The 24,668-nt window shown below is 36.1% G+C and overlaps 1 protein-coding gene across 1 annotated transcript in view; it reads left to right on the top strand.

Annotated features, from left to right (window-relative positions):
- The first annotated feature begins 3,423 nt into the window (after window positions 1-3,423).
- LOC109060208 (parvalbumin, muscle-like) overlaps window positions 3,424-24,668 on the top strand; it is a 38,235-nt gene continuing 16,990 nt past the window's right edge. Inside the window, exon 1 of the mRNA XM_019077362.2 lies at window positions 3,424-3,648. The gene's annotated coding sequence lies outside the window, so the exon portion shown is untranslated. The remainder of the gene's footprint in view (window positions 3,649-24,668) is intronic.

Here is a 24,668-nt window from a genome sequence, read left to right as displayed (position 1 = left end):
TATATAATTTTATTTTGCGCATGTGAATTGCTTTTTGTGAATATATTTTTTTTTTTATGCACGTGAATTTTTTTTGTGTGTACGTGAATTAGGTTTCATGCATGTAAAATTGTCTACGCATGTGTGAATCGTGTTTTTTGCGTGAATTATATTTGAGACTAATCTGCTTTTCTTGTCATTTAATATCAGCTGAGTAATATATTCTTGCAGACCATTAGCTAAACCTGTGTGTGTAAATATTGAGATTCAGTCCTTGTATTACCAAACAGCTGAGGTAAACTTTAACTGTGGTTGATTGCAGTATAGCTTGATGTGATATTGAACGTCATTAGTGTTTAGCTGATCTGGGAGCTGTGTTGGCTGTCAGCCTAAAAGCTTTCTTTCATAAACACCAAAGAAACTCAGTAACCCAGCACAAATCATTCCACTCAAGAATAAATGGCCAAAAACACTGATTAAAAAAGCCAGTGTTACCTGTGATCGATTGAGGCATTTGCTGATTATGTCACTCACTTCACATACATGTTAAAGTGCCCCTATTATGCAATTTCCAGTGCTGTGTGTAATGTAGCTGTATGTGAATGTAAATGATCTGCAAAGTTGTAAAGCTGAAAGTGTACAATAAATAAAGTTATTGTTTCCCAAAATAAAGATTCGACTCTGAACAGCTGAAACGAGTCGTTAGTAATTCGAATCCCACTTCCATGACGGCTACACGTCACGGGGTAACACATTTGCATGTTGTCCAGCTGCAAACAACTTGACCTTGCCCACAAACATGTCAATAACGACTGCTTCTCTAATCTCAGGGAGGTCAACGCGGGATTCACAAAACGCTTGCTGTTGAAAGATTGATTAGTATCCTGTAAATTTGGACCAGCTGCTCCACTGAATCACAACCTGTACATATGATAAATAATAGATGTTTATATTTTCTATAGAGCGTTCAAAATACAGAACTATTGAAATAGGCATATCGTTTCTGACACGCGCTGTACACCGTAGACCAATCACATCACGCTTGGCCATCTGACCAATCAGAGCAGAGCAGGCTCACGGGTTTAGAGAGACTGAATCTTTGAACTGATTCGCACGGATCGTTTGAGAATCGCTGGAAAATGAGGTGATGTTAAATACATGTTTTGAGAAAGTGAAAGCATTTTTTGACCTTGCATGCATGTAATCATATTTTAGGAGACTCCCAAAACAGTATTAGAAACCGTAAAAATGGCACAATGGGGCACTTTAAGTATTTCAAGGTATTTGCTGTCCCCTCTGCCGTTTGCACGTATTCAAATCGTTTTTGGATAAAAACTGCTTTTTTTTTTTTTTTGTAAAAGCCACTGTGATGCATGAAAATGCAGTGTACCAGAATTTATGTTAGTGATGGCAGACAGCACTAATTGTTGTGTTTTATAACGTATTGTGACCGACTAAGTTAGTGATGCAGAAGTGCAAATGATATTAAAGTCGGCATGAAACCAAAACTTACCATATGTATTTTCTAAATGCATGTTATTGATCTTATCATGAATGATTCATTTATGCAGGTTTCATTATTTACATTTTTATTTTTGACTTCTCTCTGGTGACGTACATGTAGGCTGGATTTCTCCAGTCAACTAGTGCACTTAAAGGAATACTTCACCCAAAAAATAAAAATGTGCTGAAAATTTAAAATATGCAGGTTATGAATCCTATGCAGGTTGAATGGGTGGAACGATTCGGAGAAATGAGTAGTGCATCACAGCTCAAAAAAAATCCTCTGCAGTGAATGGGTGCCATCAATCAAGAGTCAAACAGCTAAAAAAAAAAAAAAACACCACAATAATTCACAAGTAATCCACACTACTCCAGTCCATCAATTAACATCTTGTGAAGTGAAAATCTGTGTGTATGCAAGAAACAAATCCATCACAAAATGTTTTTAATTCAGACCAAGTCCTCTATCAATAATATTGCTTCATCCAATGAAAACATTTTCTCGTTTTAATCAGGGGAGAAATATGCACAGATCAAACACCTTTTCAAGTGAAACCAGTCCAAACAGCTCTAAACAAGTAGGTTGGTGGATTTTAACAGCAGGGGATGGACTTTTTCACTTAAGGAAATGTTATCATGCATTATGGTATATAGACTGGTATTTTGACCAGGAGTGACAGTTTAAAGTTAAAATGCTATAATAATGTATTACAAACACGCAGCTTTTCACTTTACAAGATGTTAACTGATTAATTGGAGCTATGTGGATTACTCGGATGTTAATATCAGCTGTTTGAACTCTCATTCAAGTCTGGGCAGGTGCTCACATAAATGTATCAAATGGCTTTAGAAGACATGGAATTTATTGCACAAGTCATATGGACTATTTTACGGTACTTTTAAGATGCTTTTTTTTGTTGTTTTGTAGCCTGACAGTCAATGTATTCTTCAGTGTTTGGGAAAGAGCTACACATAACATTATTCAGAATTTCCTCTTTTATGTTTTACATAAAAAAATAATAATAATAAAAATAAAAAGAAAGTTGTTCAGGTTTGGGACAACATTGTAAATCATGGTATAATTTTCAATTTTGGGTGATTTATTTCTTAAATACAGACACCACTGCCACTTGATGCATGGCTCATTGGAGCACATTTGCTGGACTGTAACGGGCAGCAACAGGCACAATATACATGCTTGAAGATAAATTACATTTATTTCTGCCTGAAACTCGCTCACACATTCAGCATCTTGTTTATGCTTTATGCAATTTAGAAATAATTGTGTTTGTGCCTCTGGGTCATCCTATTATGATTTGGAATAATTTGCTGCTCTCTGCACCCCTCCTGGGGATTCGTCCCTTGTGTTTGCTAGTCATTCTTCTACGCTTAGCGACTTTTTGTCTTTTTGTGCAGGTTCTGGTTGATTAATCCTTGTGTTTCATCACCTCCTCAAAAATAATTTTCCTTGGAGTTTGCTCAGAGCCTTCTGGATTGTTGTTTCATATTTCAGGAGATTTAATTTTCAGTTGTTTCTCATTTAGATGAAAGTGGATAGCATGGTGCTCATATCATCTTGAAATGATTAGAAAAGTTAGGCTTTTTTTGTTTTTGGTAATTTATTAGTAATTTGTCCACTCACTTGTTCATTCATTCATCCATCAGGTCATTTGTTCATTATTTCATTAATTTGTTTATTCATGTCTGTTTTTAGCTCATTTGTTTATTCCCTTGTTCATTCCTTCATTAGGTAATTTGGTCATTTAATTTCTGTCATTCATTCACTGAGTCGGTCCTTCATTCATTCACTGATTCTCACTGCTTTTCTTACGGCCTTGCACGGTCCCTCCTTTCCGATTTAAGCCCCTCCCCTTCTCTCTGTCTGTCTGTCTCTCTCTCCCTCACTTTCTCTCTCTCTGTCCATTTATCTTCCTCTCACACTCTCTCTCTCCCCTTCATCTCACCTCCAACTAGTCAGTGTTCCGTCTCTGTCCTGCTCTGTCTCTCTCTTTTTCCCTCTCTGTTTATCTCTCTCTCCCTCTCTCTCTCTCTTTGGTGTGCTCAAGCTCCAGTTCAGTTTGCTGTCTGTCTGTGCATTGCCGGTCTCGTTCCTCTGCAGACCTGAACCTCCAGCTGAACCCAGGACTCCAGCTCACTCTACAGCGGGTAAGACTCCAGGCATGCTCTGCTACCACACAGGGAAGTGTTAAGTGATGATAAATCAAGGAACTGTTTGATGGGATGGAGACAGAAAGGAGAACAAGTGCGAGAGCCATAAAGGAAGTAATACAGAAAGTACAATGAAAACTGGGGTAAAAAATGTTCAATTATCAAGTATAAGGAAGACTAAGATAGTTAGAAGATACACAGAAGATTGTCTCATATCAGAGTCAGCGTGGCTGCAAAATCATCTTCATGTAATATCCCATTCACAAACCACTGCTGAGCTCTGCCAGCCCTCCGCACTGTGTGTGTGTGTGTGTGTGTGTGTGTGTGTGTGTGATGAGAGAGCTTGAAGAGCATTCCTGAAAATGTAATAGATCAAATCTAGTGAAAATGGGACTGTAAAATGATAAAAGATTGCAGAGAGTTTTATGAAGACACATGCAGATGAACTTGATTAATCGCTCATTAAAAAGTGATTTAACCTTCTATCTGATATACATTCTGTATATCAGTCATTCTATCTTTCTGTCCTTTTATCTGTCCATCTGTATATTTATCTCTCTGTCTGTCTGTCTTTCTGTAATTCTTTCTGTCCATCTCTGATGTTGGAGTGTCGTTTCTATTTAGTTCGGTTCTCTGAATGCATATCGATCTCATTCATAAACTGATGCTGATTCTACTATAAAAGTACTGAGATAAACGACATTGTGCCAAATAATATTCCCGTAATAATTGTCATCTGCATCAGTTGATTTACCTTTATGTCACTTTCCTAATTCAGCATTTTTTCATCTCTTTGGGTACAAATACTCTCTGATACATGCTGTCAGGGTGTGTGGGGACTCCTGGAATGGGGTTAGCGTGTTACCTAAAAGGATAGCATACCAAAAAGATTACAGCCATTCTGCAGTGATGGCACAAAGTGTGCATGAGTGTGTGATTGTGTGAGTAAAAGATGCATTACTCCTGCAGGCTGCCTGCTCTGGTTAATGAACCAAATCAGTCACACATGCTCAGTCTCTTGCACATTTTTGGCCATTTAACCCTTTTGACTAGATAAACCGTCCACCAGAGATTGCCAGTTTAAACCGTGCGATTCTTTGAACTAGTCTTTCTTTTCGTGTATATTCTCTGGTGTGTTTCCTGCATGCTGTCGTCTTGATTTAAAGGTGAAATGTTTAATTTCTGCACTGCTAGCGGCACCAAATGGAACGATTCTGTCCCAGAGGTGCGGTCCATCTGTGAGTCCACACTTTTTTGGTAACATAATGCCACACAGACTGATAAAAAACTGTTCTGGAGCCCACAAAGTGAGCTCCCTTCCAAAACCTAAAATGACAAATAAAGCACTGGACGTCCTTGTGGACTTAATGCACTTACTGCAGCCATCGCACAAGCTGGTGCATATCAATTATTGTGTTTAACTGTTTTTGAAATGCTCCCCTTGTCTGCCAATGGTCCACCAAACAAGTCAAGTCAAATGTATTTATATATCTCTTTCTACAATTCACATTGTTTCAGAGCAGCTTTACAGACTATCTTGATGTTGATGTTTATAATATGCATAACTGTATGCATTATATTTTAGATCAGAGATGGGTTATGACATAGTTTACATTTTGCAGTGATATAAATAATGTGTTCATGACTTGCTTAAAGATGTTTGGGCACATAAAGGAGAGTTAAAGTCGACTTAAAGCCTCAAATTAAAGGGTTAGTTCACTCAAAAATGAAAATTCTGTCATTAATTACTCACCCTCATGTTGTTCCAAACCTGTAAGACATTAGTTTATCTGTAGAACACAAATTAAGATATTTATGATGAAATCCGAGAGCTTTCTGACCCTCCATAAACACCAACACAACTGACACGTTCAAGCCCCAGAAAGGTAGTTAGGGCATCGTTAAAATAGTCCATGTGACATCAGTGGTTCAACTTTAATTTTATGAAGCTACGAGAATACTTTGTGTGTGCAAATAAAACAAACATAACTACTTTATTGAACAATTTCTTCTCTTCTGTGTCAGTCTTCAATGCACGTTCAAATGAGCTTCACAAATTTAAGGTTGAATGACTGATGTCACATGGACTATTTAATGATATCTTTACTACCTTTCTGGGCCTTGCACATTTCAGTTGCTGTCTATGGGAGGGTCAGAAAGCTCTCGAATTTCATCAAAAATATCTAAATATGTGTTCCGAAGATGAATGAAGGTCTTGCGGGTTTGGAAAGACATGAGGGTGAGTAATTAATGACAGAATTTTCATTTTTGGTTGAACTATCCCTAGTTAGGAGACTTTAAGATTTGCCATTATGGAAGATTTAAACAAATAATATGAAACTTTTTCTGTTGTTTCTTTGAATTTGAATTTGTTTTTCATAGTTATGGGCCATTAACTGTGTGTGCTTTGGCTGTGTGTTTGCTCAAACAATCTTGGATGAACAGACAGAGATTGAGTGTGTGTGTAATTGCGTATATGTGTGTTTTTGGATGTGAGAGCAGTCAAGATTGGACAGCTGACACTAATTGAGTATTGGCAGATAGAGAATGCAGTGTTGGTGTGTGTATGTCTGAATTTCTCTCATACGTGGGCAGCTTTTAGATGAAACTCAACAGCCACCTATCTCTTGCAATCTGTTTCTGTCTATCTTTCTTTCTCTCCCTCTCTCTCTTTCTCATACACACACACACGTCATTCATTGAGGCTTTCTGGAGATAAAATAATGCGCTGTACTGTTGTGACAGCCTTGAAATGATAGATTAATTGAGACTTTGTGAGGTCTGCGTTATTTCAGCCCCACATTAGAGGCCTCACGTAAGACGATCAAAGCAATTACGGCCGATGTCTCATCAGAACGACATGTGCATACTAATTAAAGCTGAAGTGACTTGTGATTTGGAGGATATTGTGCAGATATGCGTTGTTTACTCACATTCATGTCATTTTAGACCCACATGACAAAAATAACTTGTAATTATTTATTTATAATAACATTAAATGACAGCATCATAAAAACTGTTCATACAAATTATATTTCAAGGCTTCAAGTCTTTAGTTAACAGAGGTGAAAATGATCAAGAAATGACTGAAGTGGTCTGTTTTTCAGACATCTGCTTTATAAAATGGTTTAGAAAATTTCACCTTTGCATTCCACGGGAGAAAGGAAGTCATATTCCTTTAATGTTAGTGACTGCATATACACATCTGTTTGAATGCACACACGTACAGAAGCACATTTGTGGCCACATATTGAACAGCTGCACATACAGAAGAGTGTCACAGATTTCTGCTTCCAGTCACATTCACAAAGCAGGAGGCTGATTCTGAGTCATAACTCAATATTTGAGCTGTCAGAACCCCTAGATTTCCCACAAATTCAGGTTTAGATTCCCTTTAACCATTCACACCTGATCACATGCTCATTCAAGGTCAGGCGGTCTGATAACTGCCTCTGCTCTTAGCGCTACAGCAGACCACTGCAGTACAATACTAATGGATTTGATTTCAGTCTAGCTTTACTTGTGAACGTCTTCATCAGACTTGTTTAATTTATGAGGTTTTTGTTAAGGGTGGATCATGATTAGGTTTAGACTTATTTTCCAGTATTGATAAGGTAATAATTATGTTTGTGTAATGGTTGATAATCAATAAATAATTCTGATCAATTTTTTAAATAATTATATATAAAATATTTAATTGATATTATTGAGCTTAATACAATTTATACTATTTTGTCTGAAAAAGTCATTTTAAATTTCAAAGTAAATTTCAAAAACTATAGAAATTAATATTTTTACTTAGCAAGCATGCATTAAATACAGAAAGAGTGACAGTAAAGACTTGTATTGTATTGAATTTGTATTCATTAAAGATTCCTAAAAAAAAAGTGTGCATACATACATACTGATTAGGTAATAATTATGTTCATGTTATGTCCATAACCAATAAATAATGCTGTCCATATTGTTGAGATTTTTAATAAATATATTTTAATAAATAGATATACTATTTATACTATTTTGTGTAAATTAAATGAAATAAAATAATATAAAGTAAAATAAAATAATAAATAAAATACCAAAATTATAGTCAGTCATTTTAAACTCTGCAAGTAAATTTAGCCATCATAGCATTATAATGTACAGCATGGAAAATGGATATTAATTTCTAGATTATTAAATTATAAATTTTTTAAAAATTAAGTATTATTCTGTAAAGATTTACTTTGAGCAAATCTAAATTGTGGAAATAAGCACACTTTAATATTAAATAAATAATAGTGTTTTATATATGCATGTACACACACACACACACACATATATATACTGTATATATCTCAGTCACCATTAGGAAGAAACAAATCCCGCTCTCTTGTTTGTGTTCTTGTCAGCGACATTGTGTGGGTGTCAGGAGTGTTTAAAATGAATACGTGTGTGTGTTGAATGCCAAGCCTTTTGTAAACGTGTGTTTGTGTGTTTATCTGATTTGGATTTTATCCATGATGCTAAAACACCTGCTAATTATCCACTTTGAGCCGCATGCTAATGGACAGACACGCAGCACAGACCCATTAGCTGGCATGTTAATATCAACGCAGGACAGATAAACATGAGAGGTTTTCTGTTAAGAAGTCATTATTTGGTATGGCAGTGTGTAAATACAGTATTCTGCATAAGAGTGTGGCGCTAATTTCTACATCTGTGAAAAAAGCAGATGTCTGAACATGTGGGATTGTATGCTGTATCTCTAGCCTTCCTGTTTTTTGCCTTATACTCTTAGGTTTCAACATTTGTACATTTAATAATGTGCACAATAAAGATTGTTTCTTATGCAAATCTGTCATGTAGCCTCAGAAGAGACACTTTCATGATACTTTTATGGTGCTTTTGTTTACTGAAATCTCTTCTGATTGCAGACTTTGGTATCTTGGCAAAGCTGAGCCAAATGCGTGCAACTGATCTATTCTAAGCACTTTGTAGCATTTTAAGGTGAGTATTTTTTGCTCAGACTTTGGCTCAGGCGAGGGAAAAGTCTAACTTTAGACTGACGATAAGGTCACTGTGTTGCACCAGGAGTCTCACCTTCAATTAACCAATCCCTGACCTCCTAAATGAGGTCAGAACTGTGGCAGAGGTCCACTGGGAGACCAGTCTAAAACGGTTCTTAAATACACAGTAATATGCCCTAAATTTGCGCACAGTCCTTGAAAAGCAGCTGAGCTCTGGAGAATTTGTAATTTTTTGAAAGAAGACTTTTATGCTCACCAAGGCTGCATTTATTTTATCAAAAATACAGTAAAAACAGGAATATTGTTAGATATTATTACAATTTAAAATGCCAGTTTTCTATTTTCATTAAGTCTTAAGTCACTGGGGTATATTTTTAGCAATAGTAAAAAAACAAAAAACAAACAAATAAAAAAAACATTGTATGGGTCAAAATTATCGATTTTTCTTTAATGCCAAAAATATTTTATTATTTTTTTAATCTTTAATGTCAAAGATATTTTGTAAATTTCCTACCGTAAATAAATCAAAACCTAATTTTTGATTAGTAATATGCATTGCTAAGAACTACATTTGGACAACTTTAAGATTCAGCTTTCAGATGACAAATTCATGAAATTGACCCTTATGACTGTGGTTTTGTGGTCCATGGTCATATATTTTAAAATGTAATTTATTCCTGTGATGCAAAGCTGAATTTTCAGCATCATTACTCCAGTCTTGAGTGTCACATGATCCTTCAGAAATTACTCTAATATACTGATTTGCTGCTCACAAATATTTCTTATTATTATCAATGTTGCAAACAGCTGCTTAATATTTTTGTGGAAATTGTGCTACCTTTTTTTCAGTATTATTTGATGAATAGAAAAGTTTAATAAAAGAACCGCATTTACTTGAAACGGAAATCTTTTGTAACATTTATACAAGGTCTGTTACTTTTCCATCACTTTTGATAAATTTGATGTGTCCTTGCTGAATAAAAGTATTCATTTATACACACACACACATACACACACACACACACACACACACACACACATATATATATATATATTATGCAGCACATGCAGAGTCATTCTCTTTCTGAGGTCAATCAGTTCAGTTCATTCAGTCAGCAGAAAAGGAGAGGGAGACTGCGTTCCTGTGCTTTTCACTGAATAGCGGTTTTCAGTTACAGTATCTCTGCTTTGTCATCTCAGAAATCTGCTTGATCTCAGGGGATGCTTGCACCTAAAGGACAAAATAATAGAAGTCCCAACAGCTGATATGAACTCGCAACTTCAATCTGGCGACCAGTAGGATTTCATGTCTTCACCCTGTGGGGTGTAGAAAAAATTATTTTTGTCTGATAGAGTTCCAGAGGTTAAGGATATTGCCTCAGAGTCAGTACTAACTGTGATTCGGTCCCCCGCTGAATCAAGATTAGTTTTGATTTGTCCTCCGAGTTATAATTAGCCTCATTATCCCGTAGTCTGACCCCCTACTCTCACAGAACCAATGGCAATGATTCACATGCACCAAGGGACAAATGAATTTGGGTCCTTTCTAGCTGAATCAAATGCATGTTTAAAGGGATAGTTCAGTTAGTGTGTTTTGTCTTTACAATGAATGTTTTTCAAAAGCTTTTTTTCCCCTCCAGTGGGTGATCTCCATCTTTTTAATGTGGAAGCTTGTTTATGCAATGGAATAAATAAAATAAATAAAAAGGTACAATTTTAACTTTTTTCTCACAATTCCGACATTCATTCTTTCAGTTATTAGTTTATATGACTTTTTTTTCTTTTTTTCAGAATTGCAACATATAAAGTCATCATTGCGAAAATGGTAAGACATAAACTTGGAACCATGAGAAAAAAAGTCAGAATTGTGAGGGGGGAAAAGATGCAATTACTGTTGCAAAAAAATAAATAATAATAAAATAAAAAATAAATAAAAACCCAAGTTGTAAACTTCCCAGAATTCTGAATTTATATCTCACAATTCCGAGATATCTTGTATATCTCATTAGACAGTATCGTGAGATATAAACTAACAAAAAAGTCACAATTACCTTTATATATGTAATTTATTTATTTATTAATCTATATATCTATTCTGTGGCAGAAACTAACAGGCTCTGTTGTTGAGTAATTTTGATGACCTCTAATTTGAATATTGGGAGCATATGCATTTACATGCTCAGGAATATTTCATCACATACAAGCAGAAACAACCACAATGCTCTCAGTATTCTCTAGAAACCAAGAACCAACAAGAATCCTCGTCATTTGTGCCAGACCAATCAAACACACCAATCCTGAGGGCGCACCGCAATTCTGAAGGTCATTTTGCTCCTTGCAAAAACAGACAAGGCACAAACATGTACTGTACCGCTCGAAGCCAGTGAATTGTGGGATAGCCAGAAGACAGAAATGGTCACGGTGTGGAATGAAGTGACTTAATTAGGCCGAACAGTGCTTTAATACCCGCAGGGCTCTGGGCAATTACAGTAAGAGGCCATTATAACAGTATTACTCCGTGTGTGTGTGTGTGTGTGTGTGTGTGTGTGTGTGTGTGTGTGTGTGTGTGTGTGTGTGTGTGACTGCATGTATAGCTCATTACTTTCATTTACATCTTGTACGACCATGAGATGTAAGTCCTCTTTCTTTCATTCTGCAGTTCTCTATGAGTGCTCACTGCTCAGGCTGGTCACTGGTCTAAAGCAACTGTGTGTATGAAAGTTAAAGTGAAGTGACGTGTGGCCAAGTATGGTGACCCATACTTGGATTTTGTGCTCTGCATTTAACTCATCCAAGACCACACACATAGTAGTGAACACACACATACCGGCATGAACACACTTAATGATCCAATGACAGCAATGTCTGATTCATAAAAGAATCATTCTGTTGACTCGACTCTTTCTATGAACCCGTTGATTTGCAAAACCTGTCTGAATTATTCATTTGCAAACAGAATCTGTTAATCCGTTCTTTTCAGTCTTTCCATTTCAGTTTACTGACTCAACTATCTAAACACAGCTATTGTCTGATTTGTAAATTGTTTGTTCTTTTGAGTCAAATCTTTTCCATGAGCCATTCAAAACCGGTCTGGATGATTCATTCACAAATTAGACTGAATTGGTTCTCAGTTTCTACTCACTGACTCAATGATCCATTCACAGTGGGCAGCGGCTCACTCGCAGGAAGATTATCAGTGAATTAAATTAATTTTGCTCTGTTTGTCACACAAAGCTCTTGTATGACTTCAGAAGACTTGGAATGTAAATGTATAGTTGCATGGGCGACTTTTATGGCGCGTTTGCAAGCTTTTTGAAAAATGAAACCTTCAGTCCACATTTACGCACTGAAAAGTGCTAATATGTAAATACTCACAACATTTTAGGATGAATCATTCCGTTCCACAGGTTTTCTCCCAAACTCAGCACAGAAAATGGCAAAAAATCTGCAGATCCCATCTGGAGCTACTAATTAGACCTCCTTTAAGCTCATTTTAACATGTTGTGGTATTACTGCTGAATTGTTGTGTGTTCGTGTTGATTCGTGTGTCTAACACTGAAGATTTGCTGACTGCAGAGAGACTCCTCAACTAATTCTATTTTCAAGGATTCTTAAACAGCCAACAACAGTCCCCTCTAGCACACACACACACACAGGCACACACACACACACACTGCACCAGACACGAGGAGAATACTGATTTTATGTTGGTCCTCTTTTTTCACGCTATAAGCTGTGGACATGACAAGAATGGAAATAGAGAGGAAAAGAGAGAGCGGGCAAGCTGTCTACTGGGCTGCGGAGAAATAAGGTGGTAGAGGAAGACTAGAGGAAGGGAGAAAAGGAATGAATGAACTAGAATGGAGGTGAGGAGTGCGTGAATTAAAGAAATGAATAGTTGGCACAAAGAGAGATGAATTAGCAGAGCATTGAAAATGAGTTTGAAAGGGATTTTCATTGCACAAACAATCCCAATCTGGTTGTGAAGTGAGACGTTTCAGTGATAACTTGTCCTCAAAACCAGTTCAGACTGGTCCAGTTCTAGATTAGGTGGTTCTGAGGTTTATTGTGTTGAAGGAAAGAGTTTTTGAACCTCAATGTTCTTCTGTTTGTTACAAATATATGAGGAAATAACATACATGCAATGTACGATACATACAAACATATGTTTTTTTTTTTTTTCATTCATAAAATTTTTTACTTTCGACCCTGATTCTGACTGTCATTGGTTATTGGCAGCAATTATGTGCTGCAGTCGAGAGCAACACAGTCATTATGCTTATAATAATGAGAGTTATGTGTGTACATGTGTATTGATCTCAAATGCTAACAGACACATAAATCCCTCTCTTAATGAGCAGAAAGCTTTGGTAAAGTCTTCTGTGTCCAAGAGATGTTCGTAATTGCCAATTATTTACTGTTATTGCTGTAATTAAAATGGGCGAGTGTATTTGCCAGCACAGATAACTAAGTAACTTCATCAGCTGCTCCCGTTCTCAATAAAATACCATAACATCAAAGTCAATAGATACAAATGGGTGCGTAAACACGTTATGTAAAAATGTAAATGAATCTGATGTTTCAAATAGCACTGTTCCTCACAGATCCAAAACTCTGAAGGATCCACTAATGACTTTGGCAGTAAACCCAGAAGCTGTTTTGCAAGGAATTGACATTTGTCGCATACTGTCCGCCAACATGTTTTCTGAGAGTCACTTCAATCAAATCACCATTAAACATCTGCACGGGAGTCGTGCTGTAAACTGAAGATCATTTTCTCCACCATTTAATCGCACAAAAGCTTTGGACTGATATTACGGCTGAACAAAAGTAATTAGCTCGCATTCAGATGGCCACAGCAGCTGGTACAAACACATTAGCAGCAAATTTATGTTTGCATGCTCCTCTTGACTTCCTTGTACAGTAGTATGTAATTAAATTAGTTAATTTATTTGTTTATTGCTTTCCTTCTATTACGAATGTGATTATTAGTAGCATATGCTGTAGCTCTTCAAAAAAAATTACAATGATAACCACAGTTTCTACATTATTCCTAGAGTTTCTATTATTACAAATATTATATCATGTACTCATACTGTTTCCTGCCATTTTTATTAAATTAATTCATTTTATATTATTTTTAATATAAACTATTTACTATAATTGTATTAAATAACATTTTTATAATGTTAGTTAAGTTATATCTTAAAATGTTATGATAAATATTTTATTTAAAAAATTGATATAGCATATCTTTCAAACTGAATTGTTTTTAATTTCTGATTCGTAACAGTAACTGTAGTTGTATTGCTGTAGGTTTCTCTTTTATAGCTCAGGGCCAGATTTAGTAACAGCTTGAGCCAGCGCAAACCATTTTTTGGCGTAAAAATAGTGCTGTCAGGATTTACTAAAGACGCACAGTGAAGAATTAACGCTGAAAAGGCATGGACACAGTTATTTTTGCCCCTGACCTTAGTGAATATGCATTTGTCTGAGTTTCCCTTTCAGATGCAACATTTATGGGAGTAGAGTATTAAACTGTATCATGCAATGTGCTTTACTAACGTTTGCGCTCGTCAGATTGCGCCATTATTTAATGCCCCCAAAAAGCATGTCTTAGCAGGCGGTAAATTGCGCTGCTCTTGGTAGATTGCGCTGGTCATTATGAAAATGATCTGGCTGCATCTGTGTTCTTTATTGTGTGCATTGTCAGTAAATCACAAACAGAATTTTCCCTGCTATCGGCACTTTTATGGAATTGTGCTCTAATGCTAATTTGCCCTGTTTAGTAAATCTGGCCCTTAAGCGAAATTCTCAATTTGATTTCCATTTAATCTCACTGAGACTCAATTACTGTAAGTATCAGATTGTCTAATTTCTAAGAATGTTTTTGAGAAACATCTAATGTGAATGTGAATGTGGATATGATTACGCCAAGTGCCCTTTCATGAGAAATTCATGAGAAATGAGTTCATATTGATACCCCTGACTTTCTGACTAGACTTTGGTTTTAATGGCAGTTCTGAGCATGGATGACACTTCACTGAGATCACTTCTGAGATGAGAAGACTTTTTTTTCCTCAGTAAAAAGTCTGAGAAGCAAGCAACTTAATCTTAATTTTCAATGTTATCTCCATTTGAACTCACTGATGTCTTTGAGAAACATTAAAGTGATCCCATTTGTGAGCTTCCTGTGAGTTTTTGACTTCTATAGCTTCATTTCACAATTTCATTGCTTGATGTGACAGAGAAAGAGAACATCTCAGAAAACTGAGGCCAGTGACAGTACACTAAAATCTCCCAGCATGCTCTCTGGCAGCGAGCCACAGCCCTTCCCTGGTGTCTGATCTCAGATCAGTTTATTCTGTGCTGCTGCTTGCCTTCACATCAAGCAGACTAGAGGACTTTTTATTCCATTGCATTCTTTCAGACCTCAATGCCTTTCTTCATTAATCCATCTGTCTTTTCTTTTGCTTTTTCATCTGCTCTTGCTCTTTTCTTACCTCTTTTCTTCACTCGTCCTCTACTTTTCTCAAGTCTGCCTATATTCATTACTTGACCTTCCTCTGTTTTTCTCTAGTTAATGGAATAGTGTGCCTGTGATTGTCAGTGTTTGTTGGAGTGACTGAACACAGTGTTGGTGTTTTAGTAAGTGTATTTGAGTTGACTTTTGTTTAGCAGAAAGTATGCGCATGAAAACGTGGGTGTGTGGACGTCAGGTCTTGAATAAAGATTTTAGCAGAAGGATAAAGCTTTCTTTAAGATGAATACGTCTGTTTCTAAAGCTGAACTCTTTGTATCTTTTCTTACCTCCATTTCTTTCCCAATTCCAGTGAGTCTATCTGTGATTTACTTTGCAACTTCACCCTTAATGTACTGTAATCACACCAGCTGGTTAAAAATAATAACACAAATTGCTCAGAAAAGATGTTTATTTGCAGATTATATTTGGTTTGATGTTTTGTTACCTAATGCAATGATTTTCAAAACGGGGATGTATGGTCAATTATGTGCCAGTATTTATTGGCCAAGATTTTTGCTTTTAGTTGTTGCATACAGTATTGGATATTTAATTGTGCATTATATTTGTACATTATGTTTTATGTACACATAAAGTTAATCTTAAAAAAACAACAACAACAACAACAAAAAATAATTATTTAATAACACTGTTAACTTATCTTTAGCGAGATAACATCTCATCTCAAAATGTATATTAATTTTTCATACGATACATTGTATTTAAAAACATTGATCACTGCATGATCACTTCCCCTGTTTTTATATTTAGATTTTTTTTATCAACATCTATAATTCACATAAAGTTTATCTTTAAAAACAAATAATTTAATAACACTGTTTAATGTTATGTAATTCAAATCTTAAATTGAATATCTATCTTTCATACTTAATAATAATGTGGATGCTTAAAAACTTAAAAAAAATGTTTTTTTTGTTTTTAGTTTTTTAAATTCACAAAACTCAGAGTATGGAAGACTAAATTGGTGTCCAAATATTTTACGTGTTTTATTTTTAGGTAAATCTCCCACCAGAAATGTGATATTTTGCATCCCTAATTCTGACATTTTTAAAAGTGTCCAAATATTTTACGTGTTTTATTTTAAGGTGTTTCTCCTTAGCTTGAAGTGTTTTTGACACACCTAATGTCACATGGGGTGTATTCCAGAAAGCACCTTGCTTACTCGAGGTATGTGGTTCCAAAAACGCGTCCGGGAGTAAGTTCATTTTTGCTTACCCAAAAAAACACGTCCGGGAGTTGTTCATTCAACTCAGAGCATAAGGTGCATATGGCCACCTAAGCGACGAAGACACTATACAAAAAAAAAATAAGAAAAAAACAAAAAGCACGCCATGCTGTTTCCTTCTTCTTTTGTTCTATAGTCGTTTACATGCTTAGTGCATATGGCCACTTAATTGATGGTTGTGCAATCATTAAAAAAAAAATCTGTTTAATCTTTAATCCTTGAGAATATGAATTATATTGTATTTTTTATGCTAATTATATATTAAGACATATCAGATATGTATTTTGATTTAGAATTTAGACATCATAGAAAATGCAGATCCAGAGTGTTTTATAATTTATACAGATAACTGTTATATATGCCAATCTGGAGCAGGTTATCTTCAGAGAGCAAGTTACATACCCTGAAAGTAACCTCCGATTATGGAACCAAAAGCTGAGGTTATCCGCTCGCTTATCCTCAAACATACCCAGGTATGTCACATAACCTGCTTTTTGGAATACCCCCCTGTAATATCACCAAAGGTCAAATCATTGATCTTTTGACACAAACACACACACACACACACACACACACACACACACACACGTAAGATGGTGGTCAGGTATAACAAACACGTTTTTGAAGCGCGATCTTCAATGCACCAGGTCTAGTTCTAGTTTTGAACTTCTGAATGCAGCAACAGAAGACAAGCTGAACTCAAAGGTCAGTCTCACAGAAGCGTGTGTGTGTCTACAGGTGATTTATGTGTGTACGAGTGGAATTTGATACACTCAAGCTCTCCAGGTTACGAGTTACAAGAATAATTTAAAATAAATATTAAAATTCAAAGAAAATCCTTTTTGATTTGTCCCTCAAGTGAACAAGAGATGCATTTTTGTGCGTGTGTTAACACAGAAACTCAAAAAAGAGTTCTTAGTGTGAAGCATGAATAGACATTTAACAGCATGAATGGACAGATGAAAGGATAAATGGAGTGTGTGTGGATGGCAGAGCTAGTTGGAGGAGCATATTGCCCTGAGGCAGTGATGCATTGTGGGAATCCTGCAGCATGCAATATGGCTCATGCAAGACTGAGCTTGAGAAAGTGGAAACTGGCAAAGCTATCACTCTTTTTGACGCATCAGGCACATTTATATAATAATAATAATAATAATAATAATAATAATAATTCATCGCATTTATATAGTGCTTTTCTGGGCACTCAAAGCACTTTACATACAGTAGAAGGGCGTAATCTCCTCAACCACCACTAGTGTGCAGCTTCCACGTGGATGATGCGACGGTAGCCATATTGCAGAACGCCCACCACACACCAGCTTATTGGTGGAGAGGAGACAGAGTGATGAAGCCAATCAGCAGATATGGGGATGGTTAGGAGGCCCTGATGGTCAGAGGGCAATGGGCGAATTTGGCCAGGATACCGGGGTTACACCCCTACTCTTTTTGAAGGACATCCTGGGATTTTTAATGATCACAGAGAGTCAGGACCTTGGTTTAACATCTCATCCGAAAGACAGTGCTTTTTGTCAGTATAGTGTCCCCATTACTATACTGGGGCGTTAGGACCCACACAGACCACAGGGTGAGCACCCCCTGCTGGCCTTACTAACACCTCTTCAAATGCACACATTTTTCAATTACCCAAAGCTATTCTTGAAGTCTATCGTCTGTTTCTTGCAAGGAGTCAAGTTTCGGCTGGTTGGTCTGGTCCTGTTAGCCCCTGCTGGTTGATGTTATAACTCATCGTCTTAATGCAAAAACAGCCATTCAGAAGTTGCTTTGTTGTTGAGTATTTTTATTTCACGAACAACACATACATCACAAATACATTTTGAACATATTTTGTAAGTGTAAAATTGACCTTCAGCCATCAAGTTTATGGCTAGTCGCTAGTGAAAATTTTAGGAATGTGAATGTTCAGTCACACTTTATTTTATGGTCCAGTTCTCGCTATTAATAAACCATTAACTACGGCTTTTGCTTCAAACTCCCAATTTGCTGCTCATTTGTCACGGTTTGGCAAGGGAGGACCTAGATCCAGAATGAACTGGGGGGGGGGGTGCAGAGTTTATTAACAAAAATGGGAACACAAAAGGACAAGGCAGGAAGACAGTCCACACGATAGGGCAGGGCACACGACAGGAGAACAGGCTGGTGAGGGATGGGGATAGCTCCAGACTCTGTGGCAAAAGGGGACTAGGTAGTAGTGTTGCTTTCGTCAATGAAAATTATGACTATGATTACGTCGTCAACAAACCTTTATCACATGATGAAAACGAGACAAGACGCAAGGTAAATGCTGGTCATGTGATGACAACTATAATAAAATGTATAATGCAATATTGTTGATGAATAAAAATGAGACTAAATGTGGTTTACAAAATAAAAACTATGCTAAAGTGTCCCTTCATTTTCGTTGACCAAAACGAGAGGAAACTAAATGTTATAATGTTATTTCGTCTCTTATACACATTATAATAATAATATTTCACAATATCTCTTTCCCATATCACACCCCCAACAACCCACACTCGCCACAATATATAAGAAGACGACAACAAACAAAGCTAGGCAGGATTTATACTTTAAACGTTGCACTATTCTTTGAAACGACAGGGGGGCGACGAAGAGTAATTGTCCTCTAAAACCATCAGGAATCACCGGTGAGAAGAAGTCATTTGCCAGTACAAGTCTTCTGATGAATGAGTTGATGAATTAATAATTTCTTTACAGGCATTTTTGTTTGTATGTACAAACTTAAAACAATCTTAAACTATTGGATGTATTTCGCATCAAACACAAGACAACTTTAAGCAAATAGTGTATAATTAATATCTAAATGAATTCTAATTCTATTTTATACAATAAAAATAAAACATACTTCAAATAAGAGAAATTAGTTTGCGCGCACTCAAAGCGAACTTCCGGATGACGTCATATTTCCTGCGCTCACCCAAGCGAACTTGCGGACGCGTCGAGTATAAATCAGCCTTGACACAGAGAAAGGGACTTGCTATTCAGTATATGCATCCAGTCTAGTTTTTCTCTTGTCAATTCTTGTTATTATTTGTTCCCGTGTTTAATCTATAGTCTAGTTCCAGTCTGTGTTGTTTAGTTCTTTGTTTTAGTTCTTGAACCTTTTGATTTTGTCCTTTTTTCCCCCTAGTTTTCAGCAAGATTGCTGTCTTGTCTTTATTTATTTATTTTGTTTGTAGTTCTAGTCATTTATTCCTACCTTTTTCTGGTGGTGGGCAGAGCGAGGCTTCATAAAACACTGAAACAGTCGAAGCAAATGCGCTTATGCTTCGAAACAATCCGACCCCTGTCTCTACACGACTAGTTGTCATTTTGAAGTATTGCTCTGAAACAGCATTGACAATGAATCGGTTAAGTGAATCGATGACTTATAACGTATACTGTATGTTGTGCTTGTTATTCCACTATGTGGGTCGGGGGAGTGGTAAGTGTTGTTGTCAGAACCTCTCACCTTAGGTTTGAATCCTGGGTGAACTATGTATATAATTATAATATATATTTGAAAGTTGTGCTTTTATTGTTCTGTTCTTATAACATCTACATCACAACTGAATGAACTCTTTGTGAATGTTATTTTGGTCATGAAAAAAATTTACATTAATAAAAGACATCAAGCCATAATTCCTGGCTTTTTTTTTTTTTGTTTTTTTTTTAACATATAAAGACTTTTATTTAAAAGTAATTTATTTGAAATGTTCAGCTGCATTACCTCCACTTTTATACATTTAGGTAAAAACAGATTAAAAACATATTGTGTGGTTTGTTCCCGACCCTGTTGATCAAAAGCAGATTGGGGTCTCGAAAAACTTGTGAGATGGCCCATCACCTTAGTCACGTGACATGGGTCTTTCAAATCACACTTCGGAGCAGTGTTTCGAAACATCTGCACTTCTGGATCTCGACACTGTGTCAAAATGTCAGTTTCGCATCACTCATCCCTAGCTTTTCCCTATTCCCTATTTTTCCTTTTGTTTTCATAAGTTTTCATAAGTTTTTAGTATTTATTTTATTTCTCATTTTATCTCCCTAGTCATAGTTTGCAAGTTTTTACTTTTGATCTGTGTCTATCTCGTCTCTCCTGTTGTCTTGTCTTTGTGTGTGTCTGTCGTGTTGGTTCCTGCCCTGCTCCCTGAGTCCTCCCTGGTCACTGATTCTTCTGACCTGACAGACATTTTGGTGCTTCAAGAGTTACCATCCCTAGGGCCAAGCTTGTGGTTCCTTGAGCTGCTACCTAGCAGTGTTGTTTTTTTTGGCGGCTAGTTTTTAATTTATGTTTTAGTCTAGTCTTTGTGTGAAGCTGTCATTTTAGTTTTTATTAGTTTTAGTCACGTTCATACTCTTTTTAGTCTAGTCAAGTTTCAGTCAACTAAAAGTCTGAGCATTTTAGTCTTATTTTAGTCAGAACTATCCATGACTATTTTCGTCTAGTTTTAGTCTGCGAAAACTGATGACATTTTAGTATAATTTTAGTCGACGAAAAACTGATGACATTTAGTCTAGTTTTAGTAAATGAAAATGGTATTTTAGTCTCTTTTTTAGTAATGCCATTCTATTTAACCCAGTCAATATAGTACAAGTACCTAGTAGTATAGACTAAACCAAAATTTTCTTTTAGCCAAACCCATTTCGAACAAAAAAATCAGCAAATTTTTCTCCCAAAAAATAAATTTTTTTGGCCGGCCAGCCGGGGTTCATCTTTGGGAGAAAAATTTGCTGATTTTTTTAAATTTATTTATTGTTTTTATTTAATTTATTTAAATGTATGTGTGTGTACTTCTAACATGTTTGGTTGGTAAAATAAATGTTGTAAATTCAAATCAGAGCATCTTCCGTGTCTGGAATGGATGTATTCTTGAGTCTATAAGGTAACAATAATATAATAAGATAATCTTGTTTGAAATGGGTTTGGCTAAAAGAAAATTTTGGTTTAGTCTATACTACTAGGTACTTGTACTATATTGACTGGGTTAAATAGAATGGCATTACTAAAAAGAGACTAAAATACCATTTTCATTTACTAAAACTAGACTAAATGTCATCAGTTTTCGTTGACTAAAGTTAGACTAAAATGTCATCAGTTTTTGTAAACTAAAACTAGACGAAAATAGTCATGGATAATTCTGACTAAAATAAGACTAAAATGCTCAGACTTTTAGTTGACTGAAACTTAACTAGACTAAAAAGAGTATGAACGTGACTAAAACTAATAAAAACTAAAATGACAGCTTCACACAAAGACTAGACTAAAACTAAAATTAAAACTAGCCGCCAAAAACAACACTGCTAGGTAGCAGCTCAAGGAACCACAAGCTTGGCCCTAGGGATGGTAACTCTTGAAGCACCAAAATGTCTGTCAGGTCAGAAGAATCAGTGACCAGGGACGAGAACTCAGGGAGCAGGGCAGGAAACAAACACGACAGACACACTTGCAAACTATGACTAGGGAGATAAAATAAAAAAAAAAATAAAAAGTAAAAACTTGCAAACTATGACTAGGGAGATAAAATGAGAAATAAAATAAATACTAAAAATAATTAACTGGAACTTATGAAAACAAAAGGATAACAACAGGAAAAAGCTAGGGATGAGTGATGCGAAACTGACATTTCGACACAGTGTCGAGATCCTGAAGTGCAGATGTTTCGAAACACTGCTCCAAAGTGTGATTTGAAAGACCCATGTCACGTGACTAAGGCGATGGGGCATCTCACAAGTTTTTCGAGACCCCAATCTGCTTTTGATCAACAGGGTCAGGAACAAACCACACAATCGCACATCTGTTTTTACCTAACTCCCACAAAGTATAAAAGTGGAGGTAATGCAGCTGAACATTTCAAATAAATTACTTTCAAATAAAAGTCTTTATATGTAAAAAAAAAAAAAAAAAAGCCAGGCATTGTGGCTTGATGTCTTTTATTAATGTTAATTTTTTCATGACCAAAATAACATTTACAAAGAGTTCATTCAGTTGTGTTACAGATGTAGATGTTACAAGAACAGAACAATAAAAGCACAACTTTCAAATAATTATTATAATTATATACATGCTTCACCCAGGATTCAAACCTAAGGTGAGAGGTTCTGACAGCAACACTTACCACTCCCCCGACCCACATAGTGGAATAACAAGCACAACATACATATACGTTATATCATCAATTCACTTAACCGATTCATTGTCAATGCTGTTTCAGAGCAATACTTCAAAATGACAACTAGTCGTGTAGAGACGGGGGTCGGATTGTTTCGAAGCCTAAGCGCATCTGCTTCGACTGTTTCAGTGTTTCATGAAGCCTCGCTCTGCCCACCACCAGAAAAAGGTAGGAATAAATGACTAGAACTACAAACAAAATAAATAAATAAAGACAAGACAGCAATCTTGCTGAAAACTAGGGGGAAAAAAGGACAAAATCAAAAGGTTCAAGAACTAAAACAAAGAACTAAACAACACAGACTGGAACTAGACTATAGATTAAACACGGGAACAAATAATAACAAGAATTGACAAGAGAAAAACTAGACTGGATGCAATATACTGAATAGCAAGGTCTAACAAGACTTAAGACACAAGCAAGGAGAATGCACACACAAAACAAACCAGCAAAGACAAGAGGGAAGTGAGCACAATATAAAGGGAGCAGAGCACACAAGGATCAGGTGAACACAATTGGACAAACAAGGACTAAACAAGGGGTGATTAAAAACGAGGAGGCAGGACAAGAGGCCTGGCCAACACAAACAAAAACACAGCCATGTGCTCATGCACTAAATAGATAAAAACACATTAAACAAAGACAGGACAGACAAGACTGTCAGGCAGGATTCTGACACTTACAGTATTAATAGTAAGTAATGAAGTTGGTGCTCAGGATCTGCAAATCATTCGCCATCGTCCTATCAGACATTTCTCCTTACTCTGTGTATGTGGTAAGTGAACTTTCATGTACTGTATTGCAACCGGCTACCACTATCAAGTGGCTAACCTTTTAGTGGCTCCGTAGAATGCGTTATTTGTTTCACGCTTCGGGCACACACCTAACCCTGCCCCCCAATGTCATCAATCATTACAATGTTTCACTGTAGACATTGTCCGATGCCAGTTTGGTAGACATCACCCAACATTTACTGGACCAGCATGTTTCAAGCAGTGTAGGTGCAACCATGTCACTGCATTTTCTGAAAAAAAAAAAAAAAAATAGCAAGTAATTAGTTATTTTCTCCAGTGAAGTATTGCAACAGAATTGCAAGATGTAATCTGGCAATTCTGAGTTGTGAGAATCACAATTACAAGGAAAATAGTCTCTTTCACTGGAGATCAAGGTTTGTTCTCCTGAGCCCTTATCTCTTAACACACATTCACACATTCAAGAAAATGCTCTGTCCTACACTAATTCTGTAAATGCTCGCACAAATCTTATGAATTTCTAAATTTGACCATCTCTTTGTCCCTCAGTCATATACTTTTGTTGAATGTGCTCTCATTCCATGGACCTCATGCTCAGGGTTGTTTCATTATGTGCAGGAAATACAGGCCTTTCTTTCGAAGTCATTTGATTGTGTCTTTATTTTTACCGTCCCGAGAAAACCACATCCCTTGTTCCATGGCACCTCTCCTCCTCCCTCCATCCATAATTAATGAGAGAATATTCCTGTGTTTCTGAAACTTGTGCTCTGCAGTAGAAACAATATGGAAAAATGATTCACTGATTCAGCTCAGCAGTGGTTTATCTTGTCATCCTAAATGTTTAAGGATGGGGGTCACACTGTGCATTTAAATCATTTTAATTTAAATAATTGTATATTTAAAAAAATATATATACATATAAATATTTTAAAATAGTGCATGACTCTAAACATGTAGGATATAGCAAAATGAAGGCAATAGACAATTTGTAATATTTAATATTACAATCTATCTATCTATCTATCTATCTGTCTGTCTGTCTGTCTGTCTGTCTGTCTGTTTTAGTTAAAAATCTTTAAGAATATTTAGTAAGAAGTTTAAGGGTGCCAAAGTGTAAACAATGCATTCTCATCAAAAGCAATGCATTTTTTATTAAGGTCCTTGAGTCCTAATACACATTCTTGAAGATATTTTCTATGAACGTTGTGCATTGACCTTTTCTTTTTCTGTATCCAATTTATTTAGAGCTCATGCATTGAAGTAACATGAAAATATAGGCTTTCCAGTGTAGAGATCAGA

This window comes from Cyprinus carpio, chromosome B3 (assembly GCF_018340385.1).
Source record: "Cyprinus carpio isolate SPL01 chromosome B3, ASM1834038v1, whole genome shotgun sequence".
NCBI classification, from domain to species: domain Eukaryota; kingdom Metazoa; phylum Chordata; class Actinopteri; order Cypriniformes; family Cyprinidae; genus Cyprinus; species Cyprinus carpio.
Note: the sequence above shows the minus strand (reverse complement) of the source record. Positions and strands in the feature narration are given on the sequence as shown.